General features: G+C 39.3%; 1 protein-coding gene across 11 annotated transcripts in view; it reads left to right on the forward strand.

Moving 5' to 3' along the window:
* NLN (neurolysin) overlaps window positions 1-18958 on the forward strand; it is a 147629-nt gene that overhangs the window by 19206 nt on the left and 109465 nt on the right. For 2 of the 11 annotated variants that reach the window (XM_023545513.2, XM_023545514.2), the window contains exon 2: window positions 2985-4676. The exons of 8 other annotated variants lie outside the window; for them this stretch is intronic. The gene's annotated coding sequence lies outside the window, so the exon portion shown is untranslated. Of the gene's footprint in view, window positions 1-2055; window positions 4677-18958 lie in introns of those variants that run through there. One more of the 11 variants, XM_023545515.2, reaches the window with a different exon arrangement.

The following is an 18958-nucleotide window of genomic DNA, read 5'->3' on the forward strand; positions in this document are numbered from 1 at the left end:
GGGAGTTCCAAAACACGTTTTAATTGTGCTCATGAGGAACCTTTACATAGAGCAAGAGGCAGTTGTTCAGATTGAACGAGCGGATACTGATTGGTTTAAAGTCAGGAAAAGTGTGCGCCAGGGTTGTATTCTTTCACCATACCTATTCAATCTGTATGCTGAGCAAATAATCCCAGAAGCAGGACTATATGAAGAAGAACAGGGCATCAGGATTGGAGGAAGACTCATTAACGATCTGCTTTATGGAGATGACACAACCTTCCTTGCTGAAAGTGAAGAGGACTTGAAGCACTTACTAATGAAGATCAAAGGCCACACCCTTCAGTATGGATTGCACCTCATCATAAAGAAAACAGAAATCCTCACAACTGGACCAATGAGCAACATCATGATAAATGGAGCAAAGATTGAAGTTGTCAAGGATTTCATTTTACTTGGATCCACAATCAACAGCCGTGGAAGCAGCAGTCAAGAAATCAAAAGACGCATTGCTTGGGTAAATCTGCTGCAAAGGACCTTTTTAAAGTGTTGAGGAGCAAACACGTCACCTTGAAGACTAAGGTTTGCCTGACCCAAGCCATGGTATTTTCAATCGCATCATGTGCGTGTGAAAACTGGACAATGAATAAGGAAGACCGAAGAAGAATTGATGCCTTTGAATTGTGGTGTTTGCGAAGAATATTGAATATACCATGGACTGCCAGAAGAACAAATAAATCTGTCTTGGAAGAAGTACAACCACAAAGCTCCTTAGAAGCAAGTATGGCGAGGCTGCGTTTTGCATACTTTGAACATGTCAGGAGGGATCAGTCTCTGGAGAAGGACATCGTGCTTGGCAAAGTACAGGGTCAGAGGAAAAGAGGAAGCCCCTCAATGAGGTGGATTGACACAGTGGCTGCAACAATGGGTTCAAGCATAGCAACGATTGTAAGGATGGCGCAGGACCGGGCAGTGTTTCATTCTGTTGTGCAGAGGGTTGCTATGAGTCGGAACCGACTCGACGGCACCTAACAACAACAACAACAAGACCTTTCATTGTGTGAATATTCCAAGATTTATTATACATTTTCTTGTCAATTAATATTTGGGTTGTTTCCAGCTTTTTGCTATTACAAGCAATACTGCTATCCATATTTTTATAATTTCTCCTGGTACATATATGCAAGGATATGGGCCTGAGAGAAAAATTGCTGGCTTGTAGGATGTACACATCCTTAACTTTACAAAATAATGCCAGTTCTTTCCCAAAGTGATGATACTGATTTATTCTCTTTCCTGCATAGTGTTCATGAATACTCATTGTCCATCATCTTTAGCAACTCTTGGTTTTGTCAGACCTTTTGCCAATACAGTGGTTGTAAAATGCCATCTCTAGGTTTTATATGCATTGTCCTGTGTACTGATGAGTTTGTTTTTTCACGTTTATTTGTAATTTGCATTTTGTGCCTGTTTGTGTCTTAACGTCCATTTTCCTGTTGGGTTGTTTGTCTTTTACGTGTTGAGTTTAAGCATTATTTATATATTCTAGATATTTTTCATTCAAAAATATATATATAGGATGTTTGATCTTTACTAGCTGCTTGCTTAAACTCTGGGAATAAAGCTGTGGACAAGGAAACGCTATCCCTGTCCTCATGGATTCATGCCCTCACTCTCGTCAGGAGTTCGAGAATAAACAAATCTGTCAAATAATTAGATTGTGAGAAGTGCTATCAATATCCTCTTCACTTGCACTTCCTTGAGGTGAATTTATCTGACTTACCAAATTAGATCCCCCTGTATACTGTACTTTCATGGCACACATATTACTGTTAATAGTGATTGTCTTCTCCACTAGTTTACAAGTTCTCTGAGATCAGGAGCCAATTTTTTTGTTGTTCGTCTGTATCTCCAGCACTTAGCATGGTGCCTTTCACGTAGTAGATGCTCACTAAATATATTTGTTCACTCTATGGGTGGAAAGATGTCATCTGCCATAATACTTGAAAATTCGTTATTTGTTGCTGATATCTAAGGAGCCTAGGCCTGGATTTGGCATTTAGATTTTGACAATTATAGGTATAACTTTCAGTAGAAAGTAAATCTTTCAAGCTCTATGTGACATAGCTGGTTGTGAATTTCTTTAGGTAAAAAAAAACTTGTTGCCAGGGGAAATTACTATGTCTGCATATCAAGTGAGCCAATTTAGACTTAGTTGTGTAATAAAAAATTACAGTGTGGAGTAACACGCAGTAGGAAGCTGTCAGTGTAATCAGCAGATACGCAGGAATTTGGGGTATATACTGGGATGGAAGTGGGACAGAAGAGAAGCTGTGTATTAAACAGCATGAGCTGTGTCATATTCCCATGTCATCACTGGGGGCATTCAAACAGTGACCTGGTGCCTTGCAGACCCAGTTGGTGGGTCTGTAGAGTGATAGTCTAATTAATAATACTCTGAGAGCAAAGTTCCTTCTAAACATGGTAGCCTGGGTATGGAAGAAATGGAAGGAGATGCCAATCCCTGCAGTACTGGGTCAGAACCAACCACAGCTGAGGAAGAACAGAAGGCAGGCTTCTCATGGGTAAACCTGGAGTCAGCCCAGCACAGGGAAGCCAGACTCTCTGGATTGGTATTACTTGGGATTACTTGGAACTGGGGAAACATAGGTCACTAAACATAGGTTATATAATTCTATAAGAAGCAGAAATACTTGTTGACCAGATGAAGAAGGTAATGACAAGCAGCTTGACCTATGTGGTGGACAAAATGCCCAGGAGAACTCGGAGAAACCATAATGGGGGAATCCATATCCCAGAGCACATCTCATGGCTGTTATACAGTGAAACCTGTGAGAGCTAGAACTCAGCAGGACTGCCTTGTTTTTCCAAGTCTTCCAAGTTTTCTGCCTTTGACAGAGTACAGTCTTAGCATTTTTTTTATCGCTCATTTTAGTGGAAAATACTTGAGTTTTCCTTCTCTGACAGGTTCCTGCCTTTCACAGGTTCTTGATCTCACAGATGTTACCATATCAGGTCTAGCACCCTGTGCTGTAAGTACTATATTCTCATAACTGCACAGAAGCAGCTGAAAGGAAGGAATAATATGGAAAATTTTCTTGGAATGGCAAAAAGATCCCAAGACTACACAGAAGGTGGATAACCACTCATCAAAAATGTTCTTTATGGCACTGAGAAATTATAAAGTTACAGAAATGGTGAGTAGTGGAATGTGGCTGATTTAAACTATATATAGCGTCCAAATCTTTATTAATTTATGCCACACACATTAACTTAGTACAGTTAATACATGCAAGGGACTGTGCTAAATACAAATAGCACGAGGATAGATGTATAAGGCACGTAGGTCCTATATAAGAGACACTTAATGTTGGTATTATTTGCTTGTTAAAATTTATTTTATACTCCCTCTTTACAAAAAATAATTTGTGGTTGGTTACCAGGAAAAAAAAATACACTTTAAGATTTAGAATGTAAAGGGAAAAGAATATTAGACAAAAAAAAAAAAAGAACTAGAGCTGGCCTAGTTGCTGTAATAATTGGGCCCAGAATTTTACCGTGAGTTTTCTGGAAGTAAGGACAAAGGGAAAACATATTGTTGAGAATTATCAGTACCAAAGTTTTTCTTGGGACTGTTTATGAGATAAATTTATCATGTGGACATATTCTGTAGGGGAAATTGAGTAATTCGATGAGTAATAGCCTTAAGAATACTTACATGGGAAAAGCAGAAGTAGACTTCATGGAGCTATTTACTGTTTTGACCTTTCTTAAAAGGCCAGGGCAATACAAGTTAGTAAGGGTGATAAGGCACACATGTAAATAATTAGATTACAAAATAGAGTGATAAGTACTACAGAGGGTAACAGAAAAACTGACATAGGAATTCAGGGGAGGGAGAGTTTACTTCCAGTATATAAGGAAATATTTTATGCGTGGGAAATGGGCCTTGAAAGATGTAGACATGTAAAGGTCAGGGAGAGTGTGTACTCTTTTCCTCAGTTTATGTCCCAGAGTTTAGAAATTGTCACATTAAGTTGAGTACCCAAGGCATAGATGCTAAAAACTAACAAAATAACACCAAGAAAGGGAATGCACTGGAATATAAACCACATGAGCTTTGGAGGCATACAAAAAAAACCAAACCCACTGCCATCCTGGGTTCAAATGCCTGTGTAATCTCCTTAAGCCTCAGTTTCTTCAACCCTAAAATAGAGATAACATTAACTTGTTGTTAGGTGCCATGAAGTTGATTCTGACTGATAGTAACCCTGTGGTGATGGTTAAGATTGTGTGTCAACTTGGCTGGGCCAGGATTCTCAGTGTTTTGCCAGTAGTAGAATGTTATGAACACTTGCTTGTCAAGATTTGATACGCGATCACTCCCATGATGGAATCTGCTGTGAGTAGCTAAACAGTTAAAAGGGAGTTTCCTTTGGTGTGTAGTCTGCATCGAATATATAAGCAGACATTCTGGCAGGGCTTGGGGGCTTTTTGCTTGAGCTGGATCCTGCAGCTGGTTCCTGTTTGTCTGATCTCCGGTTCTTGGGACTTGAGCTAGGAGCTTACCTGTGGTCTTGCCTGCCGATCTTGAGTTCACCAGCATCTGTGGCCACGTGAATCAGAAGCATCTATCCTGACCCATGGACTTGGGACATTTCAGCCTGTACAACCACGTGAGCCATTTCCTTGATTTAAACCTCTCTATATATGTTTTTTTTTTTTAGATGGAAATCCTGGTGGCGTAGTGGTTAAGTGCTACAGCTGCTAACCAAGAGGCCGACAGTTCGAATCCGCCAGGCTCTCGTTGGAAACTCTATCAGGCAGTTCTACTCTGTCCTTTGGGTCGCTATGAGTCAGAATCGACTCGACAGCAGTGGGTTTGGTTTGGTGGTTTTATATACGTAGATATATGTTTATATGCTTTACAGGTTTTGCTTCTCTAGAGAACCCAGCCTAAGACACCTGTGTTCAACAAAACAAAACACTCCCTGATCCTATACCATCTTCACAATAATTGTTAATTTTGAGCCCATTTTTGCAGCCACTTTGTCAGTCCGTCTCATTGAGGGTCTTCCTCTTTGTTTTGCTGACCCTCTACTTTAACAAGCATGATGCGCTTCTCCAGGGACTGGACCCTCCTGATAACATGTCCAAAGTGAGATGAAGCTTCGCTATCCTTGCTTCTAAAGAGCATTTTGGCCGTACTTCTTCCAGAACAGATTTGTTCATTCTTCTGGCAGTCCTTAGTATATTCAACATTCTTCACCAACAGCACAATTCAAACGCATCAATTCTTCTTCAATCTTCCTTATTCGTTGTCTAGCTTTTGCATGTTTATGAGTCGATTGAAAATACCATGGCTTGGGTCAGGTGCACCTTAATCCTCAAAGTGATATCCTTGCTTTTTAACACTTGAAAGAGGTCTTTTGCAGCAGATTTGTCCAATGCTTCCATGATTGCTGCTTCCATGGGTATCGATTGTAGATCCAACTAAAATGAAATCCTTGACAACTTCAATGTTTTCTCCGTTTATCATGATGTTGTTTATTGGGCCAGTTGTGAGGATTTTTGTTTTATGTTCAGGTGTAATTCATACTGAAGGCTGTAGTCTTCGATCTTCATCAGTAAGTGCTTCATGTCTTCCCTTTCAGCAAGCAAGGTTGTGTCATCTGCATATTGCAGGCTGTTAATGAGCCTTCCTCCAATCCTAATGCTATGTTCTTCATATAGTTGAGCTTCTCAGATTATTTGCTCAGCATACAGGTTGAATGATTACGTCCTATAATTTCTTTAACAATGTATGTATGTGTGTATGAGAAAACACCTAGCACACTGCTTGATACCTATAGCTACATAGTAAATTATAGTTTCTTCTTTTCCATTCAAGGTAGAAAAAAAGCAGTAGTAAGGACCTGGATAATTTGTGTGAAGAATGAATAATCAACCCTTGCATAATTCAGAACTGACTGTATGTGGGTATTGAAAATCACCAAGATTTTATCAGTGACTAGGGTGAGGATATAGATGACCTACAGATAAAATTTTCACCTAAGTAAAGTCTAAGTAAAAATGAGAAATTAAAGCTCCAGAAGATTCTCTACTCATTAGAACACCAGTCTAATAAGGTGATTCTTAATATCATTAATACGAAATCTTTCATTTAAACTCCACAAATCACTTATAGAGCAAGATGATATAAGAGCAGCACTTAGGAAAAACTCAGACTCTTGAGTTGTTTCCAGGTTCAGTATGAATTAGCAGACTGATGAGACTGCCAAAGAACAAGAGAGGAAAGATACTGATCAGATGACACTTTAAATCTTGGGTTTTAGTTGCTAAATTCAGTGGACTTAACACTGACCTTACTTGGTCTCCATGTGACATTTGCACTGTTGGCCTAATTTTCCTTTCCTTTGAGCAATCCCCAGGTTTCCTTTTAAACTTCCTTTTCCTAACACTTGCCCCTCAAGTGTTTTTTTGTTTTTTTCAAGTTTCAGTTCTCAACTTCTACTGTGAATCTGTTTTTCTCTATTACTTCCTTCCCTTTAGCCTGCATGCATGCACCAGTTTCTTCCACACACATACTCCTGTCTGAAACGTTCCCTCAATCCAGCTACTATGCAGTCTTTCTCTTTGCCTACTTTCCCATGCGTCTCCACAGTTCCCACCTACATTATCTCCTTAGGTGACCCAGTCCGTTCTAAGAATGATACCTACTGTCTGAAGACGTCTGTATCTATATCAGAGTCCTCTCAGTCTTCAGGTTCACGTACCCAGTTGCCAAATCACCGCTCAACCACACAAACCCTGGTGTATCTCAGAGACAGTCAATACTCAAAAAAAAAAAAAAAAAACCCATTGCCATTGAGTCAATTCCGACTCATAGTGACCCTATAGGACAGAGTAGAACTGCCCCATAGAGTTGCCAAGGAGCACCTGGCGGATTTGAACTGCCGACCTCTTGGTTAGCAGCTGTAGCACTTAACCGCTGCTACCAGGGTTTCCACTCAGTACTCAGCATGTCTAAAACTTACCTCCTAACTGGTCTCCTTTGCCCCCTAAAATCAACTTTCCACACCTTCCACAGCTACTGGAGTGCCCAGCTAAAATACAGATCTCTCCCCTGTCACTGAAGGCTTCCCATTGCCTACAGTATAAACTCTTAGCATAGCATAAATGAATCCACGGAATCTTGCCTATCAACCTCTACAGCCTCATGTCTTGCCAGTTCTCACTTCTAAATTCCAAAATGCTTGTAATTCCTGGAATACACTATGCCAGTGATTGATAGGAAACCTTGGTGGTGTAGTGGTTAAGTGCTCCAGCAGCTAACCAAGAGGTGGGCAGTTCGAATCTGCCAGGCACTCCTTGGAAACTCTATGGGGCAGTTCTACTCTGTCCTATAGGGTCACTACGAGTTAGAATCGACTCGACGGCAGTGAGTAGTGGGTAGTGATTGATAAGGAGTCTTTGTTGGTCCTGTTCACTCTTTCACATTTGCTCTTAAGCTTCTTCACCCACCCTTCCCCATCCTATCCAAAAAAAAAAAAAAAAACTAAACCCGTTGCCATCGAGTCATTCTGACTCATAGTGACCCTATAGGACAGGGTAGAACTGCCCCATATGGTTTACAAGGAGCACCTGGTGGGTTCGAACTGCCGGCCTTTTGGTTAGCAGCTGTAGCTCTCAACCACTATGTCACCTAAAAAAAAAAAAATTTTTTTTTTTTTTTTTTTTTTTTCACCTAGGTTACTGCTATTCACGACTGCCTCTAGGAGGCTTTCTCTGACTCCTCAGTCTGTTGAGAGTTTTTCCCCTGTCCAACCTTAAAGTCTTGTAACAGTAAGTCTCTGGGTTACAAATGTCAAGGACAACTCGTACTTGCCCGTTTAATGTTACATAAATTTTCCCTCAATTTGAAGCGATTGTACCAACCCCTACTAGCAACAAATTCTTCATCACATTCACCTTCACTTGCTGCAAGGTCAGCTTTTAAATCATTGAAAAGGCTTTGAGTCTTTTCTTGCACTAATGTAAGACTAAGAACTGTATGTACCTGTTCTGACTTACCTACAAATTCAACTTAAAGACACACTTAGGAAGAAATCTTGCTTGTAACCCAGGAACTGCCTGTATTTAACTCTATAATTGAATTTATAACTCTGTATTGTTATTATCTGTGTCTATTATGAGTCTGAATCCATTCCACAGCAACAGGTTTGGTTTTTTGGGTTTTACTATTACATAGCCACCCAACCCAAGTGCTCAGTATTTGCTAAATGAATTCTAATGTGTTTCTCTGCCTTACTATCCAGTAAGTACCTTGAGGCCTTATTCATCTTTGTGTCTTTAGCAACTAGCCCTGTGCTCATTACTTTCTTCTGAGCTCCAGGTGGCTGGTACACATCTCACTGGCATCACAAACTCAATGTCCAAAATTGAATGCATTTCAAGCCCCTGTTCCCTCACAGCTCTCTCACTCTCCCCTCTGTGCCCCCAAACAGAAAAAAAAAAATTCTAAGCTGCTTCTCCTCCTGAATCCCGTAGCTTGGTGATTGGCACTGTTGTGCATATCTACATAAAGCAGAAACATGGTCATCACCTTAGACGCCCATTCTCTTCCCAGCCTCATTCTACTAAGTCATGCATATAAACTTACTAGATAGAGAATCAAATAGATCACCTCCAGTTCTGAAATTCTGTTATTCTCTTGGTAACCAGCAGCTTGGCTTATACAAAATAATATAACATTTTTAGGCTAAAGGAGGCAGCTTAGTAAATAGTTTCAGGCTCTGGAAGGAGATTGCCTGGGCCATATCCCAGATCTGCCACTTAATAGCTGCATGATTTTGGGGTCAGTAACTAAACCTTTCTCCGCCTTGGTTTCTATATCTGTAGAGCCAGAATTATATGAGATAATGTGTAGAAAACACTGAGCACAGTGCATGGATGTACTAAGCACACCATAAGTAAATGAATGACCTTGAATTATATTCAATAGACGTGATTATCCTTTCATCTGGTTTCTGTTTTGGCTTCCAAACCTAAGGGATCTAAAGTTGGTAATTATTCATCCTTTATTAGGAAATTAAAAAAAAAATGCCTTTTATCTTTTATTGATAAGGAAGCTCTCTACCCTGCTTTAAGGCTTCCTTTGACCTTCTTTGTACCCTGCCTTTTGTTATATAGAAGGTCAAAGAATTTGAAATCATTTTTACCATCATGAGATAACATCTGCTAATTATCTACATGTACTGCAGGGTCACTGTGAGTCAGAATTGACTCAGTGGCAATGGGTTTGGGGTTTTTTTTGGGTTTTAATATAGAAATACAAGATGTCATGATTTCCTTTCTCGTGTAGACTGTTGAGAGCACTCTAACATAATCCTCAAAAAAAAATGACGATGGCTTTTAGGTTTCCTGTGCCAGACCAAAAGAAGAGCCTTGGTACATGGCATAGGTCACCACAGTGCCACAGGGTCTGCTTATGACCCTGCCTGTCAACAAAGACAGGAGAAGATAAAGTAGTGGGTGCTGATAATGTGTTAGATTAATGGCTGTGGGCAGCTTGAAGAGAATGGCAGAACTGCCAGAGATAGTGTGATTGGCAGTATGGTATAGTATTTAACAGTGTTGACTCTGGAGCAGACTGCCTGGGTTAGTAGCCATTTCTAGCTGTGTGACCTTGGTAAGTTATTTAACATCACTGTGTCTCAGTTTCATCATCTACTAAAAATGGGGATAATAATAGGGTCTAAGTAGAGTTATTGAAAAGATTAAATGAGTTAGTATATGTAAAGCTCTTAGAACAGTGCCTGCTACATAATGTTTGACAATGTTGGTGGTGGTAGTTGTGGTTGGCAGTAGCCAAGCAGCAACTAAAGAGGCTTATCGGGTAAATAGATGAAGCAGCATGCCAACCATCTGATAGCTATGCTCACAATTGCCAACCTCAAGTTTTAGATACACAGTATCACTTAAATATTCTCTAATATTCTAACATAACATTCCCTGTATCTGCAGTAAAATTAAATGTTTAACCCTGGGGCTATAGTTGTGGCTTAACGTCACTGGCCTTCATTATTGAAGTATTTCAACAAGCTGATTTCTAAGACTCCCTCCAACTGTAAATTTATGAATTTTCATTTGTTGGTGAAATGTATTTCATCTTACCGTTCCTCTGTTTTCCCCCTTAGGGTTTGCTCCATCTAATATCCCTTATAATATGCTCATTAGCATGATGGAGCCCTGGTGGTTAAGAGCTCGGCTGCTAACCAAAAGATCGGCAGTTCGAATCCACCAGCTCTTCTTTGGAAACATTATAGGACAGTTCTACTCTGTCCTATAGGGTTGCTATGAGTCAGAAGACACTCAACTACTTGTCTGAATTTAGAATAACAACTAGAGCTAGATACATGGACAGTTATGAAATACTTTTTTTATTTTACTTTTTATTATAGGAAATTTCAACCATAAGCAAAAGTAATTATTATTCTGAACCTTCTCATGTACTCACCACTGTTTCAAAATTGTCAGCTCATGGCCAATATTTTTTCATTTACCTCCCCCAATTATTCTGAAACATACACCTAGCATTATATTGTTTCAATTGTTTCTCAGTATATGGCTCTAAAAGATAGTTTTTTTTAAAAAAAAAAAAGAAACATAATCATAATATCATTGTCACACGTAAAAATGATGAACACTTCTTGCTAGTTCATCAGGAAACTAGTTATGAGCCAGGTGTAGGATGGAGACTTAGGCATCATCATTCACACAGCAAAATATCCATGTGTAGAAGACAAAAAAAAAAAAAAATTTCTGAGTATTAAATAATGTGTTAGGATTGGAGAATCTCTCTCCTGAGCAGTTTACTAAGGACTTCAATTCTGAGAAGTATGCCGCAAACACCAATTAAATGTGCTGAAGTCAATTTATTCATGCTTCTGGAGAAAAATAAAATTAGAATGTCTTTTTTAATTGTGGTTTTCCGGGTATGTGGATAGGGCTCTTTACTAATGAATTAATAAGGAAATCTATTGATTTCATTTATGAAGCAGCACTTGTTTTTATATGACCTGTGGTCTCAGGTAGCTTTACTTAATTCAGTTATACAATTTAAGAAATCCTTTCATGTTCACTTATAAGAAATTACCTGTAATTATTAAACCAGTTATCTCATATATAAATTTAGTAGAAAATTAAATTTTTATCTTCTATTTCTTATTTTTCAGAACCTATGATTTTTTTATCATTCTTTATAGTTTATTAATATGAACCTTTTCTATTAAAAGTTCTATTTGTCAAGGGTAGAAGTATTACACATTTCTAGTGTCAAACAGTTCTTCTTACACCTTGAGCAGTTTCCTTCTAATATTTTTGTTTTGTTCATATTTCTTGGGACACAAGACTTTAAAGGGTTCCTTTTCATTTATTTACAATGAAATTTGGAAGCAAGAACTTCATATTTCTGTTACACTACAAAATTTAAAATAAAATTACCTTTTTCCTTTTTATTTTTTTTTAACTGGCATCCCTAACATTTGAGACACAGTTGAGAGTGAATCAGTCGTTGGTTCCTAGGGGAGCCTTGGTATAATTAGTTCCACTTTTAGATATTGCTGATGGAGGAAGTCATGCACAAATAACACTGCATGTGGCACCATTTCCAAATCAAGTGGTAGATTTCACTCTTTAAGGCCAAGATTGGACCATTGAAGTTTCACTGGTCATTTTAGTCATCAAATATAAATGCTACCTTTGTGAGTACAAGAAAAGGGATTGTATAAGGAAAGAAAACTGATAATGCTTCTGGCTTTATCAGACAAAAGAGACTACTCAGAATAAAGGCCACTGGAATGTCTCCATGTTTAGACAGTTCTACTCTACACTCAAAATTGGTGTAGCTGATTCATGGTGTGCATTTCAGTGAATGGCTGTTGATAGAAAATGTACTGTAGTATCTTGGCAAGAAAGCTTTCAAATTTCAGTATTTTCACAAAGTCATTTTTTATAATGCTGTTATACAGTTTCTGCCCATACCTAAAAAATTACTTTCTATACCACCAGGTGGAAGCAAGAACAGTCAAATTGTAGTGCTTTGCTTTCCAAGTGTACTGGCATGTTCTGTAGATATCTATCCATGTCTCCAAAGTACCTTTATGATATATCCTTACTTGATTACTTTTCTTCAACAACTCTCCTGATGCTTAGCACCTCTCTTTATTGTTTTATTTTTGTGCTTGCTTGGTGTCTTGGGCTGACCTTAGTAGTCATTCTAAGACAAACCAACCTGGATTTTTCTTCCCATCCCTATTTCGTTCATTGAATAGTTATCACATATATGCTATATGCTGAGCAAATTCCTCCACATTTTTCTAGAAATACAAACTTGACTAAAACACAGACCATATTCCCAAAGAGTTTATAGAATTGGAAGGAAAATGTCTTCATTCTTCTCCGACCTGGCAGAGCAGACCTTTCAACCTTCCTGGTATATCTCCTGCCCGCCTGTGGCTTGCACTAGGTAGTGATTAAGGTTCAGTATTCACACAGACTTAATTTGTTCAACAAGTGATTACTGTCTGTGATGTGCCAGGTACCATATAGAGACTTAATTTATAAACTTATGTTTTTTTTTTCTTACAGATGGGGGGAAAAAAAGGATCAAAACAGTCTTTAATTTAAAAAATATTTCAATACAGAATGCAAAGCATGTAACCACTTGACATTATATGCCCTAAAACCTTGAGCTTAAGGAATTTTCAGGTAGATGTAGCTAATATGGGTGACACTATCTGAAATATACTTAGAAGACAGTCCACATATGCTGGTTGAAGTAAAAATAGAAATATGATACTCTAGGTCAATTCTGTTAGCTGTGAATTAATACAAAAGGTATAAAAGAAAGAGGAGAACCAAATTCTAAGGGTGGGTGGGTGGGTGTGTGTGTGTGTGTACATAGAGTGAGAAATATAGAAGAACTTCATGATTGTGGAAAACAGAAAAGAATGGTGTCAGAATTTCTTGCAAGATTTAGCTGCTACCAATATTCAGTACTATCTCTCAGGCCCCAAGCTGCCCATCATCTTAATCTGTTGTTCATCAAAAATTTCCAACCCAGTTAAAGGATTTTTTTTTTATCATCAGCTTGGTTATGCAAATCATTGAGAGGATGCATAGTCTGGGTCTGACCTACTGTATTTTAGCCTTAACTCCCACTCTGTAGACCCTTCAAATCTACATGCCCTCCGTACCTCATACAGCTATCTTGAAAAACTGAACCTGTTTAGGTGTCATATGCTTGTTGAAGCCTTTCCTAGTTCTCCAAGACACTGTCCTCTGTGTTCCCAGATCACTTTTTCCGTATAGAATTGGCTGCCTGATCTTGCAATCTCTTTCTTTCTATGTCTTCTCCTCACAAGGCTATACAAGCTCCTGTCTTATTCATCTTTGTAGCCACAGTATGTGTTAGGGTGTCACTAAGTATTTGCTGAATAATTGACTGAAACACCTAATTTATCTCACAGCAGTTCGCTTTGTACTGAGGTTTTTTTTTTTTTTTTTTTGTAATATAGTCTGCAATGTAGGCATAATTACAGATGAAGGTAACAAATCAATATCTCTTATCTGAGAAATCACTGGAGAATAAAGAACTATCATTTATTACATAGAGAGTTTTCTTAGAATGCCTCTGCTGAACCTGATTGATAAACTTCTTTGCCTGAGTACTTTAAGAAAGGGTGCTACTTCCTGAGGGTACACTTTTTCAGGTGGTTTACTGATTACCTAAGAACAGTTAATGAAAGGGCTCTAGAAAGGAATGAGGCTTGGATGCAAAAGGTAGCCATCCAGGTAGTCCCAGTTTAAGTTGTTTTAGTCTTTAGAAATGAGAGACTAAAAGCTGCCAAAGCCAACATGGCCTGTTTTTCAGAGCTGGGTGAAAGCTAAGGTGGGACACTCCTCCATATTCCCTGCAGGAGTCCCTCAGGGAGTGGTACAGATAACAAATCAGAGAAATGATATAAATGGGTATGCTTTAACTAACCTGGTTCTCTCCTTACAAAAGCAGGGTGGAAGATCAGGGAGGTCAAACTGGTGAGAAACTTGATGTTTATCTTTTCTGGGATGCAGTTGGAACTTCAGTATAGCATAGTAGTTAAGATTATGGGCTCTGGAGTAGACCTGGGTTTAATTCGCAGCTTTACACTTGCTATGTGACCTTGAGCAAATTACTTTACCTCTCAGTGCCCAGTAAAATTGGGTTAATACCTGCCTCATTGCTTATGGGAGGATTAAATAAGAAAACACATTAATAGGCTCATAGTAAATATTAGGTGTGATGATGATACATACCAGTCATATATGTGACAGGTTTCTAGCTTAGATGCCTAGAAGGAGAGTGGTAAACCCTGGTTGGGAATTTGTAGGGAAAAGTAAGTTTTGAGCATGTTACATTTGAGATGTCTGAGGCAGTTACATACGTGGGTCTGAAGCTTCAGTGAGAGATCTGGATGAAGGCTATAGATAATTATAGGTGGTCATTAAAGTCTTCAGAGTGGAAGCCTTCATAAATCAAATGAAAAGAGAAAACCAAGCACAGAATCATGGCAGACGCCAACTTTTATGGGTAGGTTTTGGGTGGGTATAGGGCGAGAAGCCAGCAAAGGAAACTGAAAGAATGGTCGGAAAAGTGGAAGAAGTCCAGAAAAGAAAAAAGCTACACCTTTGCCAGAGCACTTTTAGTGGAATAGTAAAAGAATGATAGGCAAGGAAATAGAGACAGTGAGAAATTTGCAGGGTGCAAAAGCTGAAAACCATAGGTTGGGGGATACATCTTTCTTAAGATTAAGAGAAAGGTGAGGGTGGGTACAGATATACATAACATTTATCATACTTACATTTCCTGTTGCATGATAAGAACCAACATGAACCCAGACCCCAAAATGTGGAGATTAATTCAGTCCTCAGTTTCCCACTTCTCCACCCTCATCACAAGCTTCCCTCAGGACACTCTCTCTCTGACCCTAAGCACCTGGAACTAGGTCAGAGTTCAAAAGTTAAAAGGGTGTCATCCTTCAGACTGCCAGATAGTCACATGCTAGCCACAGGCTTGGGGTGTCCACATGACATCCCAACCTTCTGGCCTGCTAGCCACAAATTTGGGGCTGGTTTTCCACTACCCCTTTAGGATGCCAGCTGTAGACTTGGAGTCCACACAGCACCAGAGGCATATCGAGGGTAATGAAAGCCCAGAAGCAGTCTCTAAGTTTGTACCTTACCTCCCATCAATTGTAGGGGTGATTCTCCAGCAAACCTCATCTGGCACCCCTTTGGACTTGCATCCAGGGCAAAAGTCCCCCTCACTGTGCCTCTGCATGACACCCTTGCTTTCTGACCTCCTGGCTCCCACCACATCTTTCCATTCAATAATTTACAGGAACGACTCACAGAGTATACTATACATACAACTACAGATTTGTTATAACCAAAAACAATACAATAAAGAGATGCATAGGGTACAGCCTGGGAGTGTTCCCATATAGCGCTTCCGTGTCCCAAGGGACACACTACACTTCTGAGAGCAGATATTCTTGTCAACCAGGAAACTCCCTGAGCCTCTGTGTTCAGAGCTTTTATCAGCCAGTCCTGCGTGATAGGCTAAATCATGCCTCCCAAGGCTAATTGATACCGGCCTCCCAGGTGACTCTTTTCTAGTCTGGCCAGTCTCCTCTCCCCAGCACAAGTCTTCAAGTATACCCTGGAAGTGTCAGACCAAGGCACTTCAATTACTCCGAGGGTTATTTCTCTGGAGCCCAAGACAAAGGCCACCTTACTTAGGGTAAAAATAGGGCTTGTACCTCATACCCGTAAACTCAGAAACTGAGCTAGAAGAGCCTTTCTGGACATTAATTCATCATAGTTTACTAAAGATAAAATAACACTTTTGACTAAGAATGAGTCTCTTTATAGTAAAAGTTTACTTATGCTAACACATTTAGTTATGAGACATTCTATTCATTAAACAGTCTGACCCTAAGCCAAAATAAAAGGTCCTTAAGTGAAAAAGTCCATTGTTTGGGACACTAGTGACTCAAGTGTTAGATACTTAGGAGACTATAGGTACCCAAACTGAAGGGCTCAGTAAATGTTGAATGCTACTCCTAAATCTGATTCCTTAATGTACCAGCAACCCATTCAGAAGAAAAATTATTAGCGATGTTCAGAATGCTTGAATATTCAATGTGTGTCATATCCAGTGTGCATCACCTTCATTAATTGCAAATCAGGGCTTTATATAATTGTCTTAGTTATCTGGTGCTGCTGTAGCAGAAATACCACAAGTGGATAGCTTCAACAAAAAGAAATTTATTCTCTCACAGTTCAGGAGGCTAAAAGTCTGAAGTCAGGGTGCCAGCTCCAGGGGAAGGCTTTCTCTCTCAGTCAGCTCTGGAGGAAGGTCCTTGTCATCAATCTTCCCCTAGTCTAGGAGTTTCTCAGTGTAGACACCTTGGATCCAGAGGACACACTTGCTCCTGGTGCTTCTTTCTTGGTGGTATGAGGTCCCTCTCTGTGCTCAATTCTCTCTTTTATATCTTAAAAAGAGATTGACTCAAGATACAATCTAATCTGTAGATTTGAATCCTGCTTTATTAACATAACTGCCTCTAATCCCACCTCATTAACATCATAGAGGTTAGGATTTACAGCACATAGGATAATCATATCAGTTGGCAAAATGGTAGACAACGACACAATACTGGGAATCATGACCTAGCCAAGTTGATAGACATTTTTGGAGGATGTAATTCAATCCATAACAGTAACGGTCCATGGTAGGTAAACACTCTTAGATAGAACTGCTTATGTCTTGGACATGCAAATAATAACATTAAATAAATGAGCTTAAGTGGAGTTTTCTTTATAAACTTGCCACAGTTAAAGATATATATATATATGTGTGTGTGTGTAAGTATGTATGTGTGTATATATAAATCCACAGCACAGGAAATATATTGCATGCCTAGTGTTATGAGTTGAATTGTCTCAACCAAAAATATCTGTCAACTTGGCTAGGCCATGATTCCCAGTATTGTGTGATTGTCCTCCATTTTGTTCTCTGATGTGATTTTCCTATGTGTTGTAAACCCTATCTCTATATTAATGAGATGGGATTAGTAGCAGGTATGATAATGAGGCAGAACTCAATCTATAAGATTAGATTGTGTCTTAAGCCAATCTCTTTTGAGATATAAGAGAGAGAACCAAGCAGAAAGACATGGGGACCTTCTACCACCAAGAAAGCAGTGCCAGGAACAGAGCGCCTCTTTTAGACCCAGGGTTCCTGCACAGAGAAGCTCCTAGACCAGGGGAAGATTGATGACAATGGTGCCTGTTTTCCCTTCTTTTCCTCCAATTTCTTCCACTTGTAATGGAAATGTCTAGCTTGTGCCTGTCTGTTGCACCATTGTACTTTGGAAGCAGGTAACTTGTATTCTAGATTCACAGTTGAAGAGGAATTTTTGGATTTTAGACTTGGAATTGATTTAAAACTTTTGCTAAGATAGGGTAAATGTGTTTTACACGTGGCAAGGACATGAATTTGGGGGGAGTCAAAGGGTGGAATGTTATGGATTAAATTGTGTCTCCCAAAAATATCTATCAACTTGTCGACCATTTTGTCATCTGATGTGATTTTCCTATGTGTCGTAAATCCTGTCTCTATGATATTAATGAGATGGGATTAGCGGCAGTTGTGTTAATGAGGCAGGACTCAATCTATAAACTTAGATTGAGTCTTAAACCAATCCCTTTTGATATATAAAAGATAGAGGCGAGCAATGAGGCATATGGACCTTATACTACCAAGAAAGCAGCTCCAGGAGCACAGTGCATCCTTTGTACCTGGGGTTCCTGCACAGAAAAGCTTCTAGACTAGGGAAAGATTGATGACAAGGACCTTCCTGTTATACCTAGGGTCGCTGTGAATTGAAACTGACTTGACAGCACCTAACAGCAGCAACAACACCCCTATCGTAGCACTCATCTCAATGTAATATAATTGCCTGTTTAGTCATTGTCTTCTCCATTATATTTTAATAAAATTGCCCTAGTTGATATTTTATCCCCAGTGCCTATCACAGTAACCATATCCATACTATATGCTCATAAATATTTGTCGAGTATTCTTAACTTAAATCATTTAGCCTCTCTGAGCCTCAATTGTCATATTGATGAAAAAGAATTAGTACCCTACCTACCTAATAAGGCTGTTTTGGGGTCTTGTAAGATAATAGAAAGGAACCCTAGTAGCACAAGTGATTAAGGGCTTGGCTGCTAACCAAAAGGTTGGCGTTTCAAGCACACCAGCCACCGTTCAGGATAAAGATGTGACAGCCTGCTCCCATAAAGATTACAGCCTAGGAAGTCCTGTGAGGCAGTTCTACTCTGTTCTCTAAGGTTGCTATGAATTGGAATCGACTCAACGGCAATGGGTTTGGGTTTTGGCTTTTTAAGATAATTGGGATGAAGCTTAGCGTAGGGGTTAAGAGTGTGCATTTTGAATCCATACTGCCAGGTGTTTAGTTCTTGCTTCTACTTTTTTTTTTACCATATAACCAGCTCTGTGACCTTGGGCAAGTTATTGAACATCTTCATGTTTTAGTTTCCTCTTTGGTGAAATGGGAATAACCATGGTATCAACCGTATAAAGTTGTTGTGAGGACTGAGTGAGTTAATAATTGGAAAACATTTATAATAATGCCTAAGCGTGCAAAGAATAAATGTTAGCTATTAATTATAACGGGAAACCCTGGTGGTGCAGTGGTCAGCAGCTACAGCTGCTAACCAAAAAGTCGACTGTTCAAATCCACCAGACGCTTCTTGGAAGCCCTGTGGGGCAGTTCTACTCTGTCCTACAGGATCACTATGAGATGGAATTGACTAGACAGCAATG

Source organism: Loxodonta africana, chromosome 2 (genome assembly GCF_030014295.1).
Source record: "Loxodonta africana isolate mLoxAfr1 chromosome 2, mLoxAfr1.hap2, whole genome shotgun sequence".
Classification (NCBI taxonomy): Eukaryota; Metazoa; Chordata; class Mammalia; order Proboscidea; family Elephantidae; genus Loxodonta; species Loxodonta africana.